This window comes from Mus musculus, chromosome 10, assembly GCF_000001635.26.
Source record: "Mus musculus strain C57BL/6J chromosome 10, GRCm38.p6 C57BL/6J".
Taxonomy (NCBI): domain Eukaryota; kingdom Metazoa; phylum Chordata; class Mammalia; order Rodentia; family Muridae; genus Mus; species Mus musculus.
In genome coordinates, this window is record NC_000076.6 from 104,924,556 (window position 1) to 104,937,012 (window position 12,457).

A 12,457-nucleotide genomic window follows, 5' to 3' on the forward strand; every position below is an offset into this window, starting at 1 on the left:
TAGCTTTGCTGTCAGCCTGAGAAAACCGTGGTGGAGTTCTTGTTAAGCCAGCACACTTTTGTGCAATGTCACCATGGTATCTGTGCTCTGTCAACTCAGCCCTCATCAATGATAACCCACTCACCTGAGACTTTTTAGGGTACATGCTCCTCTTTTGCAGATAAAAACAACAAACAGAAAAGCCTAAATTAATGGATCCAATTCTGTTTTGAGAGAATACCGAGTCTTCGTTTGTTTGGACTACTAAGCAAATTAAAAAAAAAAAATCATTTCCAAAATCACTTTTCAGTATAGAATTTTGGTAGAAGCCACAGAAGTTCTACTTTGAGTAAGTCAGTCTATTGTGTGCAAAAAAAAACAAAAAAACAAATAAAAAAAAAAAACAAAAAAAAAAAACCCACAGCAGTGTTAAAAACTGCTAGAGAGAGCCAGGGATAGTTGTGCAAGACTTTAATACCAGTATTTAGCAGCCAGAGGCAGGAGGATCTCTTTGAATTCAAATTCAGCCTGGTCTATATACTGAGCTCCAGGACAGAGCTAGAACCTGTCTCCAGAAAACAAAACAAAACAAACAACAAAAGAAATGTCAGAGAACATAGGAAAGCCAGAAATGGGAGCAATTTAGAAGTATGGGGAGAAGAAGGAGAAATTTACACGAAGTAAATGATTATGATCAACTTAAAGAACTTGTAGACCTTAGCTAAGTCTAGGAATGGTGTTTAGGAGTGAATTCTACAACAAATGTGATAGATAAATATTCAGACTTCTACCTGGCAGAACACAAGTAAATCCAACTTGTATAAAAAAGAGAATTTAAGAGGTAAAAGGCAAAATAGAAATTTAAATATCACATACAGGATTTGCCAGTTTATCACACATGGTCTCACATTTAGTTCTTCCGTGAAAACATAGAAAAATAAATTACCTCTATAGGTCAATGCAGGGTACTAAGGAAAATCTGAGCAACAACTACAAGACCCACAAAATAAAGGATCAGGCACATAGAACAAAATAATATTCTCTTATAAGTTAGAAAAAGATTCTAAGCAAGCATGGGAGTTATTCGAGTAAAATCTATAACAATGTAAAAATAAATAGATGTAATTTCATTGAATCAGGAAGAAATGGTCTAGGCAAGGCAACATTTTGGAAAATTCATTTCAATAAGACTCATAAAATCCATCAGAAGATGTAGCAATGGAGCAGGATACGTCTCAGTGACTGTGACTTAAAGAGCATAGATGTAGACTTAAGACTGTAGCAGAAACGTTGCACCGAAGAGGAATTAGTAAGTATTTATTGGCTGTGCATGTAGAAGCTCTTCACTGAAAGACAAATTAAAATTAAAGAAAATGAACGATAAAGTCCTGCAGAACCAGAGCCCAAAGTGAGCAAAATTTACAAGAACTGACCTTGTGAAGGAAAGATTATCTTGCGCTTCTTGATTAGCTTTCTGGTGGGCCTAAACATTTCTGACAGTCCATGCATCCAGAAATGGCTCACACAGGACTATGGAAGGATGTTTTGGGCAGTCCGATAACAGCCAGAATTTCTTGTGAAATGCATTTTCTGTCCCCCAAACGAAGTCATTTCTCTGGATAAAGGACTTAAGGTTCTCCGTTGACTGGCACCTGTGATTGCATATCAAAGCTTATGCTGGCCCCCAGGTTCCTCAGTCTGTATAGCAAAACACCATATCTTGTCCCTTCTCACTTCATCTTCTACCCTAAACTTCCTCCATCTCACAGGCATCCCTCCCGCCAGCTCCTCATCCCCCCCTTATAACCTGCCTATTTTTACTATTCTCTCTTGCTATACAATTGCTCTCTTTCTATCTCGCTAGTCTCTCATGCTTCTTGCTTTTCTTGTATCTCTTGCCACCTCCCCTATCCTTTCCCGCTCTCCAACTTCCCAACTCATGATCAGGGCCAATGTAATCTTTTGCTCTCTGCTATGGATTCTTGCAGATACCTCCGGATATTTTTTTCTCTCCTATTCACAATAAAACCGTTCCTCAAATGAAGGAGCCCTCTTGGAAGCTTCTTTCCTGCAATTCTCATGTACATTAAACATAAGGAACTGCTATCAGCTTGAGAAGCAGATATCTTCAGTTTTAAAGAGACAAAGGAGCAGGCAGGAAATGCTAAAAATGAGCATATAAAACAAAGGTTTAGAAATTAGTACCACCCAGGAACTTTTAGAAGTCTAAGATATTGAACATTACGCAATATCTACAGAATTAGTGTTGGGGTAGACGTAGACATCTGTGCTTTAACAAGCCCACCATTTCATTCTGTTTCACCCCTAAGATTGAGTGTTATGTGTATCATCTGTCTTAGCATGAGCAGAAATAATTGATTTCAGGTGCAAACTTGTGACACTTCATAAGAGTTTAACAACTGTAATTTGACTAGCCACGTGAAATTAAGTATTTCAGTTTGCACATGCCTACACAATCGAATCTCACTAGAAATTCTTCCTCTAAAGACATGAATGGAAATCATATTTATTACAAAACTCAAAGTGGAAAATATTTTATGAAGCCCAGTCAATTTCATATTTTCTCTTTGTTTTTGATTGCCATGCAGAAAATGTGCCACCTGGTGTTTTAAAATGAACTTTTATAGGCATAGAGATAAAGTGTTGATAAAAAACTTTGCTTGCTCATTACATGTACCAATAACTTCTTCCAGAGTCAGTGCATCCTGCTAAACAATATGCTTTCACGTCATTAGGTTATGGTGTTGGCATCAGAAACTGGCTTTACAGTCAGGAACTGGCTTTATGGTCACTGGTCACCTCTGAATACAGTATCTGTTACCATGACAGTCTCTGTACATTCCCAGGGTCCACCTGGCTGCCCTCTCCTGAGCACAGCAGTGAGTACAGTTACATCATGTCCCATGTAAAAAGCAGAGCTCCTTGGCCCTCCCTCTCTTCTTTTTTGTTGTTTCCCTTTGTCCTTGCCCCACCTCCATGCCCCATAATAAACCTCTCCTATGGAACTGAGCTGTCCTGGTATGATCTGTCCAACAGGCTGCCCTTCTAGCATAAGATATGTTATGTTTTTTATTACTATATTTTAAATGACTTCTGCCAGTGTTTAAGTTTTATCCCGAAAAGATCTTGATAAATATTCAAGATCTTGATGAAAATGAAAATAAGATTCTTTTACACATTCCCTATGCATTTTCACTAAAAGATGACCAAAGTTATATACTTTAATTAAATGTGCTCCTTTGAAAGTGCTGATTCTTCCAATCTCCCCATAAAACAGGCCTTTCATGATCAAAGCAGAGAGGAAGAAAGAAGAGGACAAGGATGATAATGACGATGATGATGACGATGATAATGATGATGATGAAACCTGGTATTTGACTCATTTCATTGAAATTCAAAACCAGACTAGTTACAATGATAGAGACAGGCTTGGTCATTCTTTAATTCTGCACTGTGATTTACTTACAAAGAGTTTGGAATCGTCATATCAAAAAAAATATTTAAAAATCATTTCAGATTCTTTGTATGGCTTAATAATTTTGTGTGTGTGTGTTATTATTACCGTAACCTGTTATAATACAAGACTTATTAAAGTGGGTAATCTAAAACAAAACAAAACAACAAAACAAAACAAACAAACAAAAAAAAACAAAGAAAAACAAATGAAGAAGAAAGAAAAAAACCACGACAAATTCTAAAGGTTTGTGAATGAATGAGAAGAGTTCTTCTCTGGCCAAAATGTAGGGAAACAAACATCCAAGCACTTGTGCACTTTATATAAGACTGTGACAAGCCTTAACTTACCTGAGATCCTCTAAGTGAACAACGTGGAGTCGGGGATTGATGCAAAAGCAAGAGAGATGTTATTGTTCAAGCATGCTGGACTCACCCTGCACAGGAAGGAGAGAAAGAACGATCACACTCAGCCCATTAAGCAAGTTTTTATAAAGTTTTCGGAACAGCAGCCATTAGGCACAATGTAATTGGCAGAACAGTGTGTTGTTTTTTAAAGATTTATTTATTATTATATGTAAGCACACTGTCTCTGTAGCTGTCTTCAAACACCCTAGAAGAGGGCATCAGATTACATTACAGATGTTTGTGAGCCACTATGTGGTTGCTGGGATTTGAACTCAGGACCTTCGGAAGAGCAGTCAGTGCTCTTAAGGCTGAGTCATCTCTCCATCCCTGAACAGTGTAATTTTTAAACTGATTGGTCTTTAAGGAATGACGTGACAAGGAGTTCCCTTGTCTGTAAGTGGCCAATGGTCAGAAATGTAATTGGCCTCTGGATTCTGGGGGGGGAGGGGTGCCTCAGTGCTCCACGGGGTCTAGTGAAATTTTCCAAAGTTTCTGAATTGATCTCTTCATCCTTATATCAGCAGCACTGGGGATCATGGCTACGGAGATCAGGCAACTTGAGTTACTCTATATTATATTGAGTTACTCTATATTATATAAAACTGTGTTTTTCAGGCTGTGCACTGCCCTAGAAAACTCCATTTCCCAAGAGCTTTCAAATGCATTCTAAGAAGAAAGATGATTGCAGGCCCTGTGCAGATTCAGAAACCTCATTGGAAGTGCCCCCCCACCCCACCGCCCCACACACATCAACACAGACTGATACATGACTTATTCTTGGAAAATAAAATGAGCCACCATATATGTTTATTGTAGAGACTGAAACTATGATTTGCAGATATGCATTGGCATATTAAAATCTTATCAAGGAAACCAAGCTCCAAAAATGTATCAGACCCACTAGAGGTAAAAAAAGGTTGTGACTCTCTAGACAGTCTCTTCTTCCTATACACAAATGCTAACTCCCCTCCCTGCCCTGCCTCAGGCCTGTCTAGTGCTTTTTATATAGACAATTTTAAGAAAACATGGCCTCATGAGGCTCTTGAAGGATGTTTGAATTATCTGCAGCATTGCATAATTTCATATTTGGCCTGAAATAACTCTGAGATACCTAGTATCATCAGACCTGCCCAGCTCCATTGCTCTGTCTTCATACATACTTTTGTTTCTGGGACTTAAGGGTACTGGTGTTTTGCCCTTTGACATGGTGACACTTTTCAACTTGTCTTTTTGAAAAAGGTACTCTAGGCTTACGTGAGAACATAAACATCTTCCTAGTGGACAAGAACTCATCCATCTGGCAGCAATGGATTCAAGAGGTTTTACACCCAAATCATGGTTATTTCCATGCCAGCATTAATAAGCCTGAAGTAAATGAACAGCTTATGATTATAAAACAGATAATTTGTTCTTTGTAAAATCATCTTGGATCATCTAGAAACTACTGTACACCCTAATTTACTGTCCACTGACAAATATAACTGAATGAGAAATCTGTAATTAAACATTAAAATTGGCCATTTAATATATGATGCTGTAGATTCCATATAGTGGCATATAAAGTATACTATGCTATTATTCATGAATGCCTAAGAAGATAGCCAGTTCTTTAGTCTTTCTAAATTACACCTGTCTCTCCATGTCCTGTGCCTGGTTCTCCAGCAATGCAAATGGTAATAAGGTTCATATGAACTGAAGTTTTCTTCTCTCCATACTTCTGCACACAATTACAAGGTGAGTTTTGCCAAATGTATACCATATCTAATTCCACTCTAGTTAAAGATCTAGATATGTCTTATACTAAATCCTTCTCCTGCCCCACAATAGGCAAACTAAAGCTGATTTGCATCCTAGATCATGTCTCCTTTGAATTTTATTTCTATACATTTGTTTCTTCTGTTCTAGAACTTCTTATGAACAGCATCAAACAGCAGAGGTTGGCAATATAGCTTGGTGCCAAAGCCAACTTGGCATCTATTTTCACAGATAAAACTTTATTGGAACATAGTGAAATTCATTTGGTGTTTTATCTGTCTGATTACATGCTAAAGTGGCAGTTAACTAATTATGGCCAAGACCACATGGCTCATAAAACCTAAGATATTTACAGTCTTTACAGCAGCAGTTTGCCAGCCCTTATCATATGATATGTACTCTTTGTATCTAGATACTTTCCCTTGAGCATAGTTTAGCGATTCATTCATTTCATTACATTTCTTTACAAGGTATTGGCTCCTCATGGCTGAGTTGTTGAATGAATATGATTCCATGTGTATGATTATAAGAGAATTTATCAACTACTTTGCAAATTAAGATTTGTACTCTTTTAAAATTTGGTTATCAGTAATATTATGTATACTATTGCATAAATAATGAGAGTAAAATCCAATGAGCATGCTAGTATTTGGATCTTTTTTTGTGTGTTGTATAAAAACCCTCAAGTGGAAGTCCACTAGTTCCTCAACAGCTTGAAGGCAGCTCAAGTCACTCAAAATTCTTACAAACTCTAGAAGTGTAACTTAGTCATTTGTTGTATATGTAGTAGTGTTTTCTTTTCATTCCAATGTACATTTTGATGATCACTAATTGTCTTAGGATTTCATTGCTGTGAAGAGATATGACCAAGGCAACTCCTCTAATGTCAAACATTTAATTGGAGCTGGCTTACAGTTTCAGAAGTTGAGTTTATTATCATCATGGTGGGAAGCATGGCTGCAGGCAGGCAGGCATGGTGCAGGAGAAGAGGTGAGAGTTTTATATGTTGATTCAAAGGTAGCCAGAAAGAGACTGGAATGCCACGCTAGGAAGAGCTGACGTATTAGAGACCTGAAAACCCACACCTTCATTGATACAATTCCTCCAACAAGGCCACACTTACTGCAACAAGACCATATCTCCTAATACTGACATTCCCTGTGGGACAAGCATTCAAGCACATGAGTCAAACCTATTCAAACCACCACAGTATTCAGCCTATGCTTTCACTTACATGCTTCTTGTCCTACACATATACCATCTTCCATGCAGCCGGTGCTCAAGCCATGTGCAACTCTGTAGGCATATATGGTGGCACATTTTTCTTTACTTTTTAGTTCTTTGGGTACAATAAACATTTGTTCTAAAAGTTGTTTTAGTAATTCTAGGTGCTTGGCATATTCATGTAAATTTGGCTTTTAAATGTCTACAGATCACACACACACACACACACATGCACAGAAAGAGCCTGATAGAATTTTCATCAATATGGCTTGAATCACCCCCTCTGTTTTAAGTTTACCAATTTGATGGATCTTTTCATTTCTTTCAATTGACTTCATTCTTTCTAGGAAGTACTCCAGAGTTTTCTGTTTGGACGTCTACGAATACTAAGTTCAATCTAATCATATTTATACTGATCCCTTCTAATTTTTTTCTATTTAATTTTTTCATAGGCTATATTTTATCATTTTAGGGGAGGTATCATATATTGACTTTGCAATGCATATAAGTTGTAATATCCATGCATAAGAGTAATCTATTCTTGAGATTTACTCTTTATTTAACTCTAATAATAATTTCTTGATTTTTAATATAATTCATAATTCATCAATATAGAAAATGTCTCCTCACATGGGATATGTTGAGTCTTCAATTCTACTTTTTGTGTCTTTGTTACTTCTTTTTCAAGACACCAAAGAACTATAATAAATACTTATGAGAAAATGTTGAGTTGTCACCCATTAAATATGTTGTTTGTTGACTAATATTTGTGGACATTCTTTTTCAAACATGACAAATTTACTTTCATTTATAAGGTATGATATTTCTACCATAGAAAAATAATTACAATTTTTAACATATATGTAATATGATCCAAAGGTTACCTGCTTTTCGTGATTAGTTGCATGGTTTGAGTTTAGAGTTAAGCCAATTTTGCACTCATGGTACTGTCTTGATCATACATAATTTCATGCTTTGTAAATTTTATCACAGTTTTATCACTTTATTCACAGATTTTCTTAGGATTTTTACTCTACGTTTATGAAAATATTGAAATTTTCTTATGAGATCTGTATCAATTTGTTTGTGAATATGTGGCACCACTGAAAGAATTAAGTTCCCCATCTCTATTTTCTATTAAAATTTATTCATTTTTCTTGTGTGTATATGATGTTTTACCTGCATGTATGTGCACCACAGGCACATTTGAACATCAGAAGAGACATCGGATATGTTGGACCTGGAAATAAAAATGTTGATGCTATGATGGTACTGGATTTCATATACATACATACACATATGGTATATATATATATATATATATATATATATATATATATATTCAGCTGTACATGGATGAACAGTCATATATACACACATATACATAGATACATAGATACATAGATGATACATATATACATATATATACATAGATAATATATACATATATACATAGATAATATATACATATATACGTATATATGTATATGTGTGTATGCATATATACGTGTGTACATGTATGCATATATGTACATATATATACATATGTACGTATGTACATATGTACGTGTATACATATATACATATATACGTATATACATATATACATGTATGCACATATATATCTTCTATATTTTTATTCTTAAAAAGCTTGAAATGATTTTATATATTTATATTCTTAATGATTTCTAGTCTAGTTTGATATTTAGATTACTTTATTAAAATCTGTGGGGGAAGGGGATTAAGTGCATTTAGTTGTTCTAAAAATTTAAGGTTCGACCTCTAATTCATCCCATGGTGGTAAAACAGTACTCTCTAAGACCTTGATGATTTGAAAGTTATTTCCCATTAGTTAATTAAATGACACATTTTTTTTTGTTGTGTGCTTTCTTCATACTAAAAACCACAGGCTTAAATGTCCTTGCTTGTAGCTTTTCTTAAATGCCAAATTGGTCAGGTTTCTTGATAGAAATATACATATCACAAAAATGGAGATCTGGCATATACTACTCAATCTATTACTGAAAGAGAGGAGATGACAATATCTTGTCATTTTTATCTGATTTCCCATACATCTATGTGGATTTTCTTCATGTCTTTTGTAGCTCTGCTATAAGGTTATTATATATTTAGGATTCTTTTTATCTTCCAGATGATACTGACAAACTTAAAAAGACTTATAGTGAACTTGAAAATTATTAATTAATTCATATGCAGTCAAACTTTAACTTTAATGTTACTTCTAGCTACATACATCTTAAAAAGCCAAGAGTATACCCCAGTAGTGGAATTCAAGTGATTTGTAAGATAGAGCTTTCTCAAATCAATTATTTTCTTTAAGCTTTCTTAGCATTTTTTTGTTGCCTAAACAATTTCGTTGTACTCAACAAATCTTTCCAGGGACAAAATTAATCTAATCAAAACATTTAAAAATAGCAATACCATAATATTTTGGGGGTTCATTTTGCTCAAAAACTGTCTTAATATTAATATTAATAAAACTTACATAATTTATTATTTTGTTTAAACATAAAAAAAATATCATTCCCTAACATGCAAGTCTCATTCTTTTTCTGGTTCTCATCTTTTATTTTAAAAAGACAGTTCTGTTATGAGTCTCTGTCTTTCTCCTAAAAACCTTATTAAATGCATCTGATAACTACCAGCTCAGGGTCGTGGCATTCTTTTACGGAATGTTTCACCTTAACCTCGATTTATAATGTCGTCATGTCTCTTCCAAGTTATCCATTATGGCTTTTTACAGAACGTTTTGAACATGGAAACACAGCTCACTCTTTCCCCCAGATCCCTGTTTCCTCCCTAACCAACAACAAACAAATAACCCAGATCTGTGTCTTTTGGGTGAGGCAGCCTTTCATTCCCAGTGTCAATTCCACTGTCATTGTAGTATACATGAGTCACAACCTCAGCATCTCAGTGGCTCACTACACCAAATATTTACTTCTTGTTCATGTTATGTAAGAGCTGATAATTTGCCGAGGTCCTGATCCAGCTGTGGTTCCTCATTGTGTATTATTCAGCTTGCTCCATGGTTAAAGGGATACTCAACAACGTGGCTCATGCCAACGGTAACATGCTCAGTAGCATAGACCATGCATTTTGTAACCAGGAAACCCCTTGATAGATTGAATTTTCCTCTAACGTTCCATGCTATAGTTAGCTAGGAAGAGAATTTGGCAGAAACAAATCAGAAGCCATTACCCTCTAAAAGTAGTTAAAATGAGGAGTACAGTCTAGTTTCTTGTTCTTGCTTGTTCTGTATTTAATTATCCTTCCTGAATGCTAGTCTGCTGACCAATGGCTGCTGCGTTATCATCAGCAGATGTCCAGGATGGATGCAAATGGCAGAAGACCACCCTGTAAGCTTCCCTTTTTGACTTCTCAAATTGACTAATGATTTCTCAATACCTTAATTCCCCCCCCCCCGAAGATGACAAGGTGAGTCGTTCAATAAAATGCTTTCCATACAAGCATGAAAACCTGAGGTCATATTCTCAGTACCCACCTTACAAATTATATGTGGCAGTGTGTGCTGATAAGTCAAGTGCAAAGGTGGGCAGATACAGGTATTCCTAGCCAGCATACCTCCTGAGCTCTTGTGTTTGTGTGTGTGTTACATACATTTTCTTTTTTAATCAAAAATAAATAAATTTATTTTTATTAATTTTTTAGTAATCATTCATTCATTTACATTTCAAACAATATCTCCTTTCCCAGTTTCCCCTCCTTAGACCTCCCATCCTATGCCCCCTCCCCTTTACCTCCATGAGGGTGCTCCCCAACCCACTCACCCACTCCTGCCTTACTGTTCTAGCATCCCCCTACACTGGGGCATCAAGCCTCCACAGAGCCAAGGACCTCCCCTCCCATTGATGCTAGATAAGGCCATCCCCTGCTACATATGTAGCTGGAGTCATGGGTCCCTCCATGTGTACTCCTTGGTTTAGTATGTGGGAGTTCTGGGGTTATTGATTGGTTGATATTGTTCTTCCTAAGGGGCTGCAGTCCTTTCTCTAACTTCTCCATTGGGGACCCCGTGCTCAGTTGAATGGATGGCTGAGAGCATCCACATCTGGATTTTTAGTTTCTATGGTGGCAGTACAAGTTAACCTGTAGCTCTTCCATTGTGGTTCATGGGCTCAGTCTGATGGTTGGCTATGAATATCTATCTGCATCTGTGTTAGTCAGGTACTGGCAGAGCCTCTTAAGGGACAGCCATACCAGGCTCCTATCAGCAAGCACTTCTTAGCATCAGCAATAGTGTCTCAGATTGGTGTTTGCAGATGGGATGGATCCCTAGGTGGGGCAGTCTCTGGGTGGCCTTTCCTTCAGTCTCTGATCTATTTTTCGTCCCTGAATTTCCTTTAGACAGGAATCATTCTGAGTTAAAAATTTTGAGATGGGTGGTTTGCCCAATCCCTCAACTGGGGGCTGTGCCTATCTCCTGGAGGTGGTCTCTACAGGTTTTCTCTCCCCTTTGTTGGTTATTTTCTCTATGTCCCATGGGAGTCTGTTGCTTACCTGGCATCTGTGACATTCTAGTGGCTAACTGAACTTCTCCATTCCCCACTGCAACATATTTCTATTTCATTCTCGACTCTCTGTACTTTGCTCCTGTCCCTTCCCATATCTGGTCTTTAATCAGAGAATGAGCTGATCTCTAAATTATGGTGAAAAGCAGTTGAAGAAAGCACCTAATGTTGGTCTCTGGCTTCCACTTCCACTCAAACATATACACATGTAACCTTCTTTACATGTGTGTGTGTGTGTATATATATATATATATATATATATATATATATATATATATATCTCCTCCACTAATAATAAATAATAATAATAAATAAACTATTGCCTCCTAGATTTCATGACTTTACCTCCTTCCACTTAGGGAGAGATTTTCATTCTTAAATTCATCAATTTACAAACTCCCATAGTGTTTCATAAAGTGGTGGCTTTCATGTGACATATATTACCACTTTTCTCATTCCATTTGCCCTAGATAAATGACCTATGGACAACCTGAACATTTTGGAGATAAGGGATTGTTTTTCATCTAGTTAAGAGCATGTGGCTATGAGCAAAAAAATATGATGGATCACACTTACCCATTCCTGAATCAACTAGATGCTGTATGTGTGGAAGGAGCAACGAGACACCGCCTCAATGCATGGTAAGTGGCTCAGTTTCCTGAGGATGAATAGAAGAGAAGGAGATGGAAGTATAAGGGATCTTTCATGAACGTTTGAATGAGAATGGACATCATAAGCTCATATATTTCAATGTTCACTCTCCAGTCAGAAAAGGTTTTGGGAGAAGCATGAGGTGGTAAGGTCTTGTAAGAAGAAATGTTTGACTCAGGGCAGGATTTGAGGCTTCAAAAGCCTGGCACCATTCCCAGCTCTCACTCTCTCCCCCTCTTCAGCCCCTAACCCCAGTCTCCTCCTTGGGGATCAAGATGTAAGCTCTCAGCCATATCTGTCACCATGCCTTTGCTGTCATTATGGACTCTAATCCACCGAAACTGTAAACTGAAATTAAACACTTTCTTGTATAAATTCCCTCAGTCATGGTGTTTGATCACAATAACTCAAAG

At 36.8% G+C, this 12,457-nt stretch overlaps 1 long non-coding RNA gene across 2 annotated transcripts; it reads right to left on the reverse strand.

Moving 5' to 3' along the window:
• Positions 1-1,931: 1,931 nt before the first annotated feature.
• Positions 1,932-12,038, reverse strand: Gm40751. 2 transcript variants are annotated; one of them, XR_872004.1, is made up of 3 exons: positions 11,970-12,038; positions 3,805-3,890; positions 1,932-2,143 (listed from the first exon to the last, which is right to left on the reverse strand). It is a non-coding gene; the product is annotated as a predicted gene, 40751 (long non-coding RNA). The 2 variants fall into 2 exon arrangements; XR_872003.1 differs by lacking the exon at positions 11,970-12,038 and adding an exon at positions 8,020-8,069.
• Positions 12,039-12,457: the final 419 nt, after the last annotated feature.